The sequence below is a fragment of the Rhagoletis zephyria genome, unplaced genomic scaffold (assembly GCF_001687245.7).
Source record: "Rhagoletis zephyria isolate East Lansing unplaced genomic scaffold, Rhagoletis_zephyria_1.1 Rzeph_scaffold_02940, whole genome shotgun sequence".
Classification (NCBI taxonomy): domain Eukaryota; kingdom Metazoa; phylum Arthropoda; class Insecta; order Diptera; family Tephritidae; genus Rhagoletis; species Rhagoletis zephyria.
Genome location: NW_016160024.1, coordinates 27623 through 42355, shown reverse-complemented (window position 1 = coordinate 42355; position 14733 = coordinate 27623).

The window sequence follows — 14733 nt, the reverse complement described above, 5'->3', positions numbered from 1 at the left end:
ATAGTCGCCTTAGTTTCGCCTTTTCTGGCTAAGTACCAACTTACAATTTAGTTTCGGCTGCAGCTGCAACTAAGTCGTAACTCGTTTTGCTATATCGTAAACTAAGTCGAAACTACTTAGTAGAAGTCTGAAATGCGACTATGAATAGAGGTAAATTTTAAGTTGGTACTTAAATTTAAGTTGCAACTTTGTTAGTTTCGACTTAGTTGCTGGACTATGAATACGCGCCAATGTAACTAACTAGCTTCTGAATACCATTTTCCATTTTAATTCCATTGTAGATTAACATTTTAGCATGCATAAGCTTAGCATTTTTTTCATTTTCACAAAATTTGCACGCCAATGCGGAAAAGCTGATCAAAATTGAAAGCAAAATTGAAACTCAATTGAAAGGGAAAATGTGATGTAATGTGGAACGATTTTCCGTCATCCCTTGTCAAATTTGGTTTGGAGACAAACCGGTTTCGGCGTTGTGCCATCTTCAGTGTCGAAAAATTACACTGAATATGGCACAACGTCGAAACCGGTTTGTCTCCAAACCAAATTTGACAAGGGATGACGGAAAATCATTCCACATTACATCACACTCCTACCCTGTCGGAAACACGAACAACGAAAATGAAAGGGAAAAATTGAGAGCAAGTCACCCATTCAAGCAATAAATAAGAGTGTGTTATGGGCTGTTTTTGCTTACGCGTAAAAGCACGTTTAGCGCATTTAGCTCTAAATGCTACTCTAAATGTACATTTATCCATACAAAATTCGTCACCTAAATGCAACTAAATGCAACTCCAGTTTTGCATTAAGAATCTAAATGCTAAAAGCAACCCTGTGATCTTCCAAGATTTCCACGATTCGAACATGGTTTAATGAGAAAAAGTGGCAACATTGCTTTTTCGCGTATACAGTGGCTAGCTGCGTTTCAGTGACCGCCGATCGAGATTTCATTTATTATTTTACATTATTTGGTGCTGAAAGAAATCTAGATCAATTTGTAATAAACTCTGTTTGTTTTGTTTTCCAATTAAGTGAGAAAATTTTAATTGACAGCAACGACAAATGAATATATACACAAACAAATTTTCAGTTATGGTAAAACGATTCAAGTTTTTGTACTGAATTTTTGGTTTAAAATTCATTTTTTCCTTTTCAGTAGGGCTTTTGGCACATTATCTTTTGCGTAAGAATTGATAGCAATAGATACGGATCTGAATAAGCGACTGGAACACGGCTGTTTGTCGAAAGCATACGATTTCGAACTCGCGTAAATGTACATTTAGTAAATGCGGTAGCGTGAACGCTCTTCGAAAACATATGTTCGAAAGTGCTAAATGTTGCATTTTAAATGCAGTAAAAACGCTGCATCATGCATTTTTTAGCACTTTCGAACATATTTTTTCGAAGACCGTTCATGCTATCACATTTAGCAAATGTACATTTACGGGAGTTCGAAATCGTATGCTTTTGACAAACAGCCGTGTTTCAGTCGCTTGTGATGTACAGTCATTTCAGTTTTTCCACAAAAACATCACAACTATGACACACATAAATATCATGACACATATGGTAAACAAACATTTCATACATATACCCAAAGACATACAGCGAAGTGAAACATGAGTATTTTCACTTGCTCCACATACAGTTCATTGTTAAGGTACTTGACCGTACTTAAAAGGTAAACAATAGCAAGTCAAATTTCTTTCTTTCTGTTTTCGATATGTCAAATATCATAAATGGGAGAAATGCAATGTGTTTAAAATTGATGACGATGCAAAATTCTGATTGGTCAATAGATAAGTAAATGCATTTGTAACATGAACAAAAAGCAGAACACCATGTTACATAGGGCATTTTGGACATATGAATGAAATGCAAGATGTGTCAGATAATTTCTAGATAATTTGTAAATTAGTATATAAGTTGGAAAATTTATAATAAAAACTCAGATTCAGTTTTATACTTGAACTTGCTTGTCTTGTTATTTTACTGAACTCAAAAAAGGGCATTAATTGCTCGTCTGCCGAGTTTTGAGCCTCGCTTTACAAACCAAGGCTCCTATTGCATTAGTCGCGCTTTCATGCTAATGCAATAGCTATCCAAACGCTAAAAACACCACCTTACATATTATATGGCGATCCTGCCCTACCTAACTGGAATCCTAGTAGAATCCTTCTTACATGGACGAAGAATTCCATAAACTTTTTAAAGACTTGGTTGATAGACTTGCAGTGGAGGAGTACAATCCCACTGAGGGCGTGGAAATCCAAGCACCACCCTACATCCCTATCCCGAAACATTGTGGACCACAGCCTATAACAATCGAGCAATACCGAGAGAGAAACCAGTCGAGAAAGCAACGTCCGGAACAGCCAGCAGCACCAACTAAAAAAAAGGCGAAGGGCGGCAAAAAGAAGCGGCTAAACAGAGAAAAAGCGGAGTTAAGGCGTTTAATAGACCTCAGCTGTGGAACACAAAAGAAATTGTTTTATAATCAATTGAGAGAATTAGAGAAAAAACAAGATATTAATAAATAAATAAATTATGGGTTGGTGGAATAAAGTGAGTAACGCAATTCTCATTGCAATTGCTGGTTACGAAGTAGGTAATAACAACCAAAAACCAAAAGATAACAATGAGAAAGAACATTGGATTTTGGTATCAGCTATAATTTTCGTGATAATTTTGATTATATGTATTTCAAAATTAAATAGTTATTATAAAAGTTATGTTAATAAGAAAGTAAACAACAATATTGTTTAAATGATGTCACGTAAAATTAAATATTAAATCAAATTATATGAAAAAAAAAAATTTATAATGTTTTGTAAATGGACCAATTCGTAGATCGTTTGACTAGAATTATCACTAATTTGAGAAAATCAGGTAGCAGAGGATATACTAACAACACATTAATTTTAAAATTAGAAGAGGTAGAGCTAGTTAAAAAACAATTTATAGAATTTAGCACTGGTAAGGAAATAAAAAAAGAATTCATAGAGAAATTTTACAAATATTATGAAACAGCAAAGACATTATTAAAACAAAAATTAGAAAAATTAGACACAGATTCAACTCACAGCATGTCAGATTTAGAAAAGGAGACAGAAAATTCAAACATACCTCCTGAAAATTCAAACTTAGCTCCTGAAAATTCGAATTCAAGTTCAAACTCTTCATTCAAAATGGCATCATTCAATATAGAACTATCATTAAAAAGTATACCAGAATTTTCTGGAAATTTTAAAGATTTAACATCATTTTTAAAAATCGTTGAAATAATTTACAATTCTTTAACAACTGACGCGAAAATACTACTCATAGATTTTGTCGTTAATGTGAAATTAACATCAAGTGTTAGAACTGCTGTAAGTACTAGCGAAATTAATGACTTCAATAGTCTTAAAAATTCACTTCAATCAAGATATAAGTCTACAAAAACAATAGCACAAATACAACTAACTTTGAGTAAATTCTTGCAAAAGAACATGAAAATACAAACATATAAAGAAAAGCTTCTAGAATTGATTGCAGAATTGAATGAGCTGCAAATAAACGAAATACCACAATGCAATGCTACACAGAAAAACACGATTATTTCTCTTAATAACACTTATGCATTGAATATATTTAAAAATGGTCTTAATGCAGATATTAAGCCTACAATTTTTGCTTCTAAACCAAAAGACTTGAATGAAGCGGTACAACTAGCAATAGAACTAGAAAAAGACTTTGCTAGTAATGAAAATCAAATATTATACTTTTCTAATAGAAACAATTCATACAAGCGGAATAAAAATAACAATAATAAAAATTATAACAATAGAAATAATAATAATAATAGAAACAACAATTCGAATCACAATAATAGAAATTCGAATCATAACAATAACAGAAATAATAATAACAATCATAGAAATAATAATAATAGAAATCATAATAATAATAACGGGAATAATAATTACCAAAATAATAATCGTTTCAACAATAGAAACAACAACAATAATAATGGTAGACGAAACCAAAATGGTAATAACAACAATCGTAATAACGATAATAATTATAATAATAATAGAAATAACGTACATGTGGTTCAGGAAAACTCCGAAGGTCCGGAGATGAACAATCAAAATTTAATCATTCATCCTCCGGAACAGAATTAAATAAAATTTATTCTATTTCTAAAAACACTACTAATTATATACAATTAGACATAGGATCAAAAACTAGTTTAACATTTTTAATAGATACAGGGGCTGATATTTCATTATGCAAATTAGGTAAATTAAATGAAGAACTTTTTATTGATAAATTACAATCATGTTCATTTTCTGGTATAACTAATGAAAAAATTAAATCTATTGGAATCACAGAATTAAATTTTAATTTATATGATAACGGAGCAAAGCACAATTTCCACATAGTCGATGATAATTTTCCAATACCAACGGACGGAATCTTAGGAAGAGATTTTTTCACAACATTTTTATGCAAAATTGATTATGAAACATTCACGATTTCATTAACTTTACAAGAAACAGAAATTACAATTCCCATGAAATCTAGAATAAATAGAGATTACTACATAAAAATAGAAAAACGATCTGAATTAATATATCCAATACAATTAAATTTAACAGAAGATAGCATTATTTTAAGTAAAGAATTAGAGTCAGGTATTTTTGTAGGAAATACAATAGTTCCAGGAAAAGGCATTAGTCATGTTAAATTTCTAAATACAACAAATGAAGATGTAATATTAAAAAATATTAATTTTGAAATAGAACCATTACACAAATACGTTTTTCTCACTAAATCACAAAATCACAATAAACAAAACAATAAAGACAGATTTAGCAAACTATTACAAACGTTGAAAATTGACAAAAATGACAGTAAAGCAACGGATGAATTGATAACAATTTTTAAAGACTATCAAGACATATTCCACTTAGAAGGCGACGTTTTAACAGCAAATAACTTTTATACACAACATCTTAACTTAACAGATAAAACACCGGTTTACATTAAAAACTATAGACTTCCACAAACTCAAATAGAAGAAATCAATCAACAAGTTCAAAAATTAATTGATGACGATATCATTGAACATTCAACCAGTCCATACAACTCACCATTACTTGTTGTACCAAAGAAAAGCGATGGAGACAAAGAGAAATGGCGACTTGTAGTAGATTTTAGGCAATTAAATAAGAAAATAGTTAATGATAAATTTCCACTTTCAAGAATTGAAGATGTATTAGATAAATTAGGAAGAGCAAAATATTTTTCAACTCTAGATATGACAAGTTCGTTTCATCAAATTAACTTAGATAAAGAATCAAGAAAAGCAACTGCATTTTCTACATCAAACGGTCACTATCAGTTTAAACGATTACCTTTTGGTCTTAAAATTTCATCAAATAGTTTCCAACGTATGCTAACAATAGCACTTTCAGGTCTCGATAGTAAAGCATTTTTATATGTAGACGACATCATCATTTTTGGATGTAGTTTGAAACATCACAATGACAATCTGAGACAGGTCTTTGAACGTTTATCAAAATACAGTTTAAAATTAAACGCTAAAAAATGTGTATTTTTAAAGTCAGAAGTTGTTTATTTAGGTCATCTAATAACAGAAGATGGTATTAAAACAGACCCAGCAAAACACAAAGCAATTCAAAATTATCCAATACCTAAAGATGCTGACGAGGTAAAACGATTTGTAGCTTTTTGTAATTACTATAGACGTTTCATAAAAAATTTCGCTGAATTAACAAAATGTCTGAATGATCAAACGAAGAAAGGAAAAATATTTGAATGGACAGACGAATGTCAACAAACTTTTGATATATTAAGACAAAAATTAATTAGTTCACCAATATTACAATATCCAGATTTTGAAAAACCTTTCATTTTAACGACAGATGCTTCAAATTATGCTTTAGGTGCAATCTTATCACAGGGAGAAATAGGAACTGATTTGCCAATAACCTATGCTAGCAGAACTTTGAATAAACACGAAATTAATAAACCCGTGATAGAAAAAGAACTACTTGCTATACATTGGGGCATTGAATTCTTTAGGCCATATTTACATGGTAGAAGATTTATAGTAGTAACTGACCACAGACCTCTTGTTTCACTTTTTACACATAAAAACCCTTCTTCTAAATTAACTAGAGTACGGATTGATTTATCAGACTATGATTTTGAAATTGTATACAAAAAAGGAAAAATTAATACAAATGCTGATGCATTATCTAGAATTAAAATAGATTCTGATATGCTAAAAAACATGATTCCAATAGAAGACGATTATACCAAACCAACAAAAATCTTAGCAATTACGCGTGGAATGAACGCAAAGGGTAAAACAACTGAAAACAACTCAGATGAGAAAGACATATCCCAACAACAAAAATATACGAACATATGGGAATGTACTTCATTACAAGATATTAAAAATGTGCACAAATTAAAATTTAAAGTTAATACCGGTATAAATACAAAAATAAATAATGATAAATTGAACGGTACCATTGAATGTATAAATAATAGCTATCATATGAATATTAGTGATGATCTTGCAAAATACGTTTTGTTTCTAGAGAAGCTGATAATCTATATGCATAAGCAGAATATTAAAGATCTCGCATTAGCTAGCGACGATGAAATTTTTAAACTGATATCAGTAGAATATATGAAAAGAATTTATGATGAGGTATACCAAAGATTAATAAAATCTAAAAAATATAAAAACTTTAACTTGAATATCATCTTGTATAAACCCTTGCAGTACATAAAAAATAAAAAACTACAAAATAAATTGATTGAAGAATTCCACAACTCACCATTATCAGGACACTTAGGCATTCGAAAGACTGTACTAAGACTCAAACAAAGATACGTTTGGAAAAATATGAGAAAAATGGTTAGAGATTACGTTGTAAATTGCGATAAATGTTTGAGAAATAAGCAAACGAAACATATTAAAGAAGAAATGAATATCACCAACACTCCAAGTACTAGTTTCGAAATAATAGAAATAGATACAGTAGGACCATTAAGAATTTCTAATAATTATAGGTATATATTAACAATGCAGTGCGAGTTAACAAAATATGTCGTAGCATACCCTATGGAAACAAAAGAAGCGAAAAATATAGCTAAAACTCTTGTAGAACAGTTTATTTTGAAATATGGTTGCTTTAAAGTATTAAAATCAGATAGAGGCACTGAATTCAAAAACGAATTAATGGATGAAGTATGCAAACTATTAAAAATAGATCAAACATTTTCAGCACCATATCACCATCAATCTATAGGAACGCTAGAAAGAAATCACAGAGTATTAAATGAATATATGTTAAACTTTGTTGAAGATTTAGAATGGGACAAGTGGATACCCTATTATACATTTGCGTATAATACCACACCTCATGTAAATAACAATTATTCTCCATACCAGTTGATTTTTGGCAAATTACCAACTCTGCCTACAGACGCATTATGCACTAATACTAAAGTTTATGATTTAGAAAATTATGTTAACGAACTTAGGACTAGGATTAAGAGAGCATTAGATAACGCTAAAAATTTAATAAATATAGCAAAAGAAAAATCCAAACTAGAATATGATAAGAAGATTATAAAAAGTTCTTTTGATGTAGGAGACTTAGTACTAGTAAAACTAGAGAGTAGAAAGAAAAATCAGAGTCCCTACATTGGTCCATATAGAATACTAGAAAGACAAAATTGTAATTCAATATTAGAAATAAATAGTAAAGAAAGACTATTCCATAATAATTCATTAAAATTGTACAAAAAGAATAAAAATAATAATTAAAAATTTATAAAAATAAAATACATATATATATTCTTAAAATAAATAAAATAAGATCGTATCAGATACATTTACATTTATAATACTTTAACAAAACAATACATTAATTATACAAAACAAAAAAAATCAAAACTATTAATTTGTAATCAGATTTAAATTTATTCAAAATCTCATAAATTTTATCTTAAGGGTAAGGGTGTGATGTACAGTCATTTCAGTTTTTCCACAAAAACATCACAACTATGACACACATAAATATCATGACACATATGGTAAACAAACATTTCATACATATACCCAAAGACATACAGCGAAGTGAAACATGAGTATTTTCACTTGCTCCACATACAGTTCATTGTTAAGGTACTTGACCGTACTTAAAAGGTAAACAATAGCAAGTCAAATTTCTTTCTTTCTGTTTTCGATATGTCAAATATCATAAATGGGAGAAATGCAATGTGTTTAAAATTGATGACGATGCTAAATTCTGATTGGTCAATAGATAAGTAAATGCATTTGTAACATGAACAAAAAGCAGAACACCATGTTACATAGGGCATTTTGGACATATGAATGAAATGCAAGATGTGTCAGATAATTTCTAGATAATTTGTAAATTAGTATATAAGTTGGAAAATTTATAATAAAAACTCAGATTTAGTTTTATACTTGAACTTGCTTGTCTTGTTATTTTACTGAACTCAAAAAAGGGCATTAATTGCTCGTCTGCCGAGTTTTGAGCCTCGCTTTACAAACCAAGGCTCCTATTGCATTAGTCGCGCTTTCATGCTAATGCAATAGCTATCCAAACGCTAAAAACACCACCTTACATATTATACGCTTATGCAGATCCGTATCTATCACGATCAATTCGCAGAGAGAAGATAATGTGCAAAAAACCCTTCTGAAAAGGGAAAAAGAAGTTTTAAGCAAAAAATTCAACACAAAAACTTTAATTGTTTTAACCATAACCGAAAATATTCATGTGTCGCTGTGCTGTCAATTGAAATTTCCTCAATTAAATAGGAAAAAACAAACAGAGTTGATTACAAATTGAGCCAGATTTCTATCAGTATTTATTAAAATAGAACGTTCACGCAGTTTTAGAGTGAGAAAAGGAAGTGAGATTTATTGCTATAAAATATTCATATGTCAAAATATACATGAGTGAATTAGAGAGTTGCCAGATTTAATATTACATTTCATAATATTCCACCTTAATGATACTTCTGGCGTAATTACATTGAAAATTAAAAAATAGTATTAAAAGATATCATTGCATGACACCAAACATCTTGTTAGCTTGTTTTAGTTTCGCGGCTGGAACCGCCTTAGTAAGTACATCGGCCGCCATTTCTCCAGTCGGTATATACTCCAACTTGACAGTTCCACCGTCTAAATTCTCTCTGATGAATTTAATCTTGATATCAGCATGCTTTGTCCGAGAAGAGTAATTACTGTTGCGGGCAATATGTTGAGCGCTCTTGTTATCACAATATAAAACGATTCCTTTTGTGTGTTTTTGGTTCAGCTCACTTTCTAGTCGTTTGAGCCAAACAGCTTCTTGAATAGCACCAACGATAGCCATGTATTCAGCTTCGGTTGAGGACAGTGCAACAGTGCGTTGCCGATGTGTAGACCAAGATATAGCACCAGACTGAGCAATAAATACATACCCGGACGTAGATCTCCTCTCATCCACGTCACCAGCCCAGTCAGAGTCGCAGTAGCCGACCATCGCATCCCCCTTAGCCTGGTATGTAATTCCGTAGTCAATTGAACCTTTCAAGTATCGCATTACCCGTTTGACGGCTTCCCGGTGAGGTTTACCGGGATTGGTTGAGAACCTGCTAAGCATATTTACCGCAAAGCTAATGTCCGGTCGCGTATTTTGTGCTGCGTACAACAAGCTGCCTATTGCCTCCATGTATGGTATCTTTTGCATGGCCTTAATGTCTTTGTCACTTTGTGGAGCCATGTCAACTGACAGTTTCTGTGAGGTGTCAACTGGTGTTGAGACAGGGTTGCAGTCGTCCATGCCAAAACGCTTTAGTACACCTGCAATATACTCAGACTGATCTATTGTTATGTCACCTGTTACTGCATCACACTGCACACGCATTCCCAGGACGGATGAGGCTTCACCCATATCCTTCATCTCGAAAGTGTCAGAGAGCTGCTGTTTGATATCGCGGGCAACGGCCTCATTGTTGCCAAATATTAGTAAGTCGTAAACATATATGGCTACATATATCATTGTTGGCCCAGCGATATTGTAGTATACACACTGGTCTACTTCGCTTCGTTGTAAACCAAAGCCAGTGAGAACCTGATTTATTTTCTGGTTCCATACTCTGCTCGCCTGCTTCAGTCCATACAACGACTTCTTCAAGCGACACACCCGACCAGATTTATCGTCAAACTCTTCAGGTTGCAGCATATAAATTTCCTCCTGTAAGTCCCCGTTTAGAAATGCTGTTACAGCATCCATCTGATGTACAAACAAATTGTGACGCGCAGCGATCGCAAACAATAGTCGTATCGACGTGTATCTCACTACCGGTGAGAAAGTCTCGTTGTAGTCGATGCCTTCCTTCTGGGAGAATCCTCTAGCGACAAGACGAGCCTTGTGTCGAACAACTTCACCATGTGCATTACGTTTGGTTTTGTATACCCATTTCGATGTTATTGCTGTTTTTCCAGTGGGTAATTCAGTTAGTTCCCATGTCCCGTTGGTGCACAGCGAAGCCATTTCCATCTCCATTGCTTTTCTCCAGACTGCCGCCAAATGTGAGTTCAGAGCCTCTGCTACTGTTAATGGATCATTTGCATCTGATGTCTCGCAATACAGGTATCTCAAGGGTGTTTTTGTTTTGTTGCGCTCTGAGCGACGCAGTTGCTGGTCGGTCTCGTCTGGATCACCTCTTTCACTGTGATTCTGTTCGTCTCTTTCACTTGCTGCTTTAACATGTACGTCGTGCTGCTCTGTTGTTTTGGTTGTATCTGTTACCGTGGGAGCTGGTAGCTCGCAGTGTATACCATTTTTACTATCGTAGGTATCACATGGAGATTCTGGAGTAGTAAACGATTCCATATCTTCCCCCTCTGAGTCGCTTACGCCATGGTTCTGAACTTCTTCATCACCAATAACAAAGCTGTTTACTTCATCTGCCGTAGAGATGTTGTCTTCTAAAAACTTTACATGTTTGCTAATTAAGAGCTTTTTATCATATTTCCTATACAAACGATAAGCTTTAGTACTGTCACAGTATCCTACGAAGACACACTCTTCCGACTTAGGATCCAATTTTTTGCGTTTTTGCTTAGGTACGTGTACCATTGCCTTGCAACCGAATATGCGCAAGTGCTTTAGGTTTGGTTTAACACCCGACCATATTTCCTCAGGGCTAACATTTTTGCCTCTACATGGTACTCGATTCAGCAAATATGCTGCTGCGTTTGCTGCTTCAGCCCAATATATGTTGGGTAACTTCGAGTCTAGCAACATGCAGCGCACGCGCTCGATGATGGTTCGGTTCATCCGTTCTGCTACACCATTCTGCTCGGGTGTGTATGGTGCTGTTTTTTGGTGCACAATTCCATGCTTCTCTAACATATTTGCGAACTTATGGTTGCAATATTCTGTAGAATTGTCTGACCTTAAGACTTTAATACTGCGACCAGTTTGTTTTTCGACAAGATTTTTAAATTGCATAAATTTATCGAAAACGTCGTACTTGTGCTTAATTGGGTATATGAAAACTTTACGAGAGTGGTCATCAATAAATGTTAACATAAATGGCGCACCCCCAAACGATTTGGTATTTAGCGGACCCAAGACGTCTGTATGTACCAAATCCAAAATGCAATCAGCACGTGTTCCACTTTGTCTGCTTACATTTCGTGTTTGTTTTCCTTTGATGCAAACAACACAGCTGTTCTGATTTCCTCTCCCATACGAAACTCCCAATGATGACATTTTGACTTGCTTCATATTCTCGTCGCAAATATGGCCCAACCGCCGGTGCCACAAATCAAACGTGCTGACAGCAGTCAATGCTCGATCAGGTACTATTGCCGTACAGTTTAGCCTATACAAACCATTTTCCAAGTACCCGGTTGCTAATAAATTATTGTTTTCATATATTTTAGCATGGTTACGTTCAAAAACTAGTTTCTTGCCGTTTTCTGTCATTTGACGCACACTAAGCAAGTTTGCGCACAGATTTGGAACATACTCGACGTTTGATATATTGCCTGATGTTAATTTGTTGTTAGCTTTTAACATAACAGCTACACTTCCAATGCTTTGCACGTCAAGCTTCTCATTATTTGCCAATAACACGCTCTTATTTCTTACGGTTTTTTCGCTCTTTAATATTTCCCTGTTGTTCGTCATGTGCGAAGTGGCCCCAGAATCAATGTACCAGACACTATTTCTGTCGTAGCTATTTACCTTATTACCCGAATTCGCAAGCAATGATGCTCCTACCGTATATAAAGTTTTGCCTGCTGTTTTAACATTTTTAGGGCACGCTTTTCTTACATGACCTTCGCAACCGCAGGTATAACAAGTGATAGACTTCTGAGGCGGGTTTTTTTTTGATTTCGTTCTATGCATTTTCTTTGTTTTCGCTGAGTATAGCGCGTTTTCAGTCTCAATGCCGTTGTCGAACTTTACGTCTTGCAGCAACAATTTCTTTATATTGTCTACTGTAAGCTTTGCCTTAGAGTTTTCTACGGCCATTACTAAAGGTTGATATTTGCTAGGCAAACCAGCAAGCATTAACGACGCGGTAAATTCATCTTCTATGTTCAACCCAGCACCTCTAACTTTTATGGATGTCATAACCATCTCATTCACATACTCCTGAACTGATGAAAACTGCTCCAGCTTGAGTTGCACCAACTTTTTCAGTAATTCAAGTCTTCTGGTCAGTCCACTGTCGTCAAATGCAGTTAGCAGCGCTTCCCATGCCTCTTTTGCAGTCTTGGCTGTTGCAATGTGCGCGAAGTTACAAGGCTCGATCATGAGTGTGAGCTCCGCCATGGCACGCTGGTCTAACTCGATGTCTTTTTCGTCCGCTCGCGTAACTCCATGCTCCGCGACTTTCCAACAGCTTTTGAGCACGAGATAGGCCTTCGCCTGGCGCTTCCAATTATCAAAATTTTCGCGACCGCGAAGCTTTTCGAACGGGAAATTCATTACCGACATTTTACTTAACCTTTTTTTTAATAAAAACTCTTATCGCGGGGCATAGGCCCATAACCTATTAAAATAGAACGTTCACGCAGTTTTAGAGTGAGAAAAGGAAGTGAGGTTTATTGCTATAAAATATTCATATGTCAAAATATACATGAGTGAATTAGAGAGTTGCCAGATTTAACATTACATTTCATAATAGTATTACATCGATGTTGAATTTGCGAAACTTTTCTTTTTCCAAGTAATGTAAAATAATAAATGAAATCTCGATCGGTGATCACTGAAATGCAGCTAGCAACTGTATCACATTGAGTGCCAAGTGGATTTGACGAAAGCCTTCACCGGGTGCCAAGCAAATTTTTTCATATAAAATTATGTGAAAATAGCATATATTGATTTCTAAGGCCCACTTGCAGTACATCCAGAGTTAAATATATAAATAGATAGTTAATTAGCTTAGAGTTAAATTGTTATATTCCTAAACCAGACAATGTCTTGCAGCATTAAAAACTGACCCAGAGTTAGGTAACCAGAGGGATTTCTAAATTAAGTAGGCACCACTCTCTCTTTTCGACGTTTGTTTCTATTTCTTATTAGAATTTGAATATAAAATTTCAAGCACTTACATACATACATATATAGGTACAAATGGTAAATGGGCTTGCGGTACTCCTGAGAGTTCTCTTAATTGGATGGACCACTAACACGGTTGGTGCATTTTAATCGCATACATTTTTTTCGCCAGACTGACCGAAACCTCAGAGCTGAAGGCGGAAAAATGATAACGTGAATATGTATGTATGTATGTATATATGTATGTATATACATATGTTTTCAAAAATATTTTTGAAATTTCAGTTTATTTTTTCTTGTTACTGACAGAATTGACATACATATGTAGAGTTAGCAAGTTGACCTTCGAAAATTGCTGGGCCAAATATTTAACGATTTAACTCTAATTTTACTCCTAACCGTTGATTGTGCAAGCCAATTTATCAATTTAACCGGTAAACTTCGAGTTAAATAAATAACCTGCTGTTCTGCAAGTGGGCCTAAGCCATTCTCGAAATTTTTTGTGATTTATCTTGGATTTTATAACGTTTTTATATGTCGTAGGTTTTTGTATGACATGGCACTGTACGACGGAAGTGGAATCGTAAAAATCGCACGAAATGTATCATAAAAATTGTACGNGATTGTGCAAGCCAATTTATCAATTTAACCGGTAAACTTCGAGTTAAATAAATAACCTGCTGTTCTGCAAGTGGGCCTAAGCCATTCTCGAAATTTTTTGTGATTTATCTTGGATTTTATAACGTTTTTATATGTCGTAGGTTTTTGTATGACATGGCACTGTACGACGGAAGTGGAATCGTAAAAATCGCACGAAATGTATCATAAAAATGTACGACTCAATTTTTTTGCTATTTTATTATTTACTTTGGGTTCATTGGTTTTACTTTGATATATTTTTTTATTTACTTTGTTTTTTTTTAATTTTTTTATTTTAATTTTAATTTTGCAGATTTATTTTTAACAGCAAAAAAGGCGAAACGAAACCTTAGGGAACGTGAAATACTTGAAGTCTTGGAAACAAGTGATGATGATTTTTCTTGCGATGACTCGTTGATTGATGAGGACTGGATGCCAGCTGATTCGCACACTGACTCGGCTCACA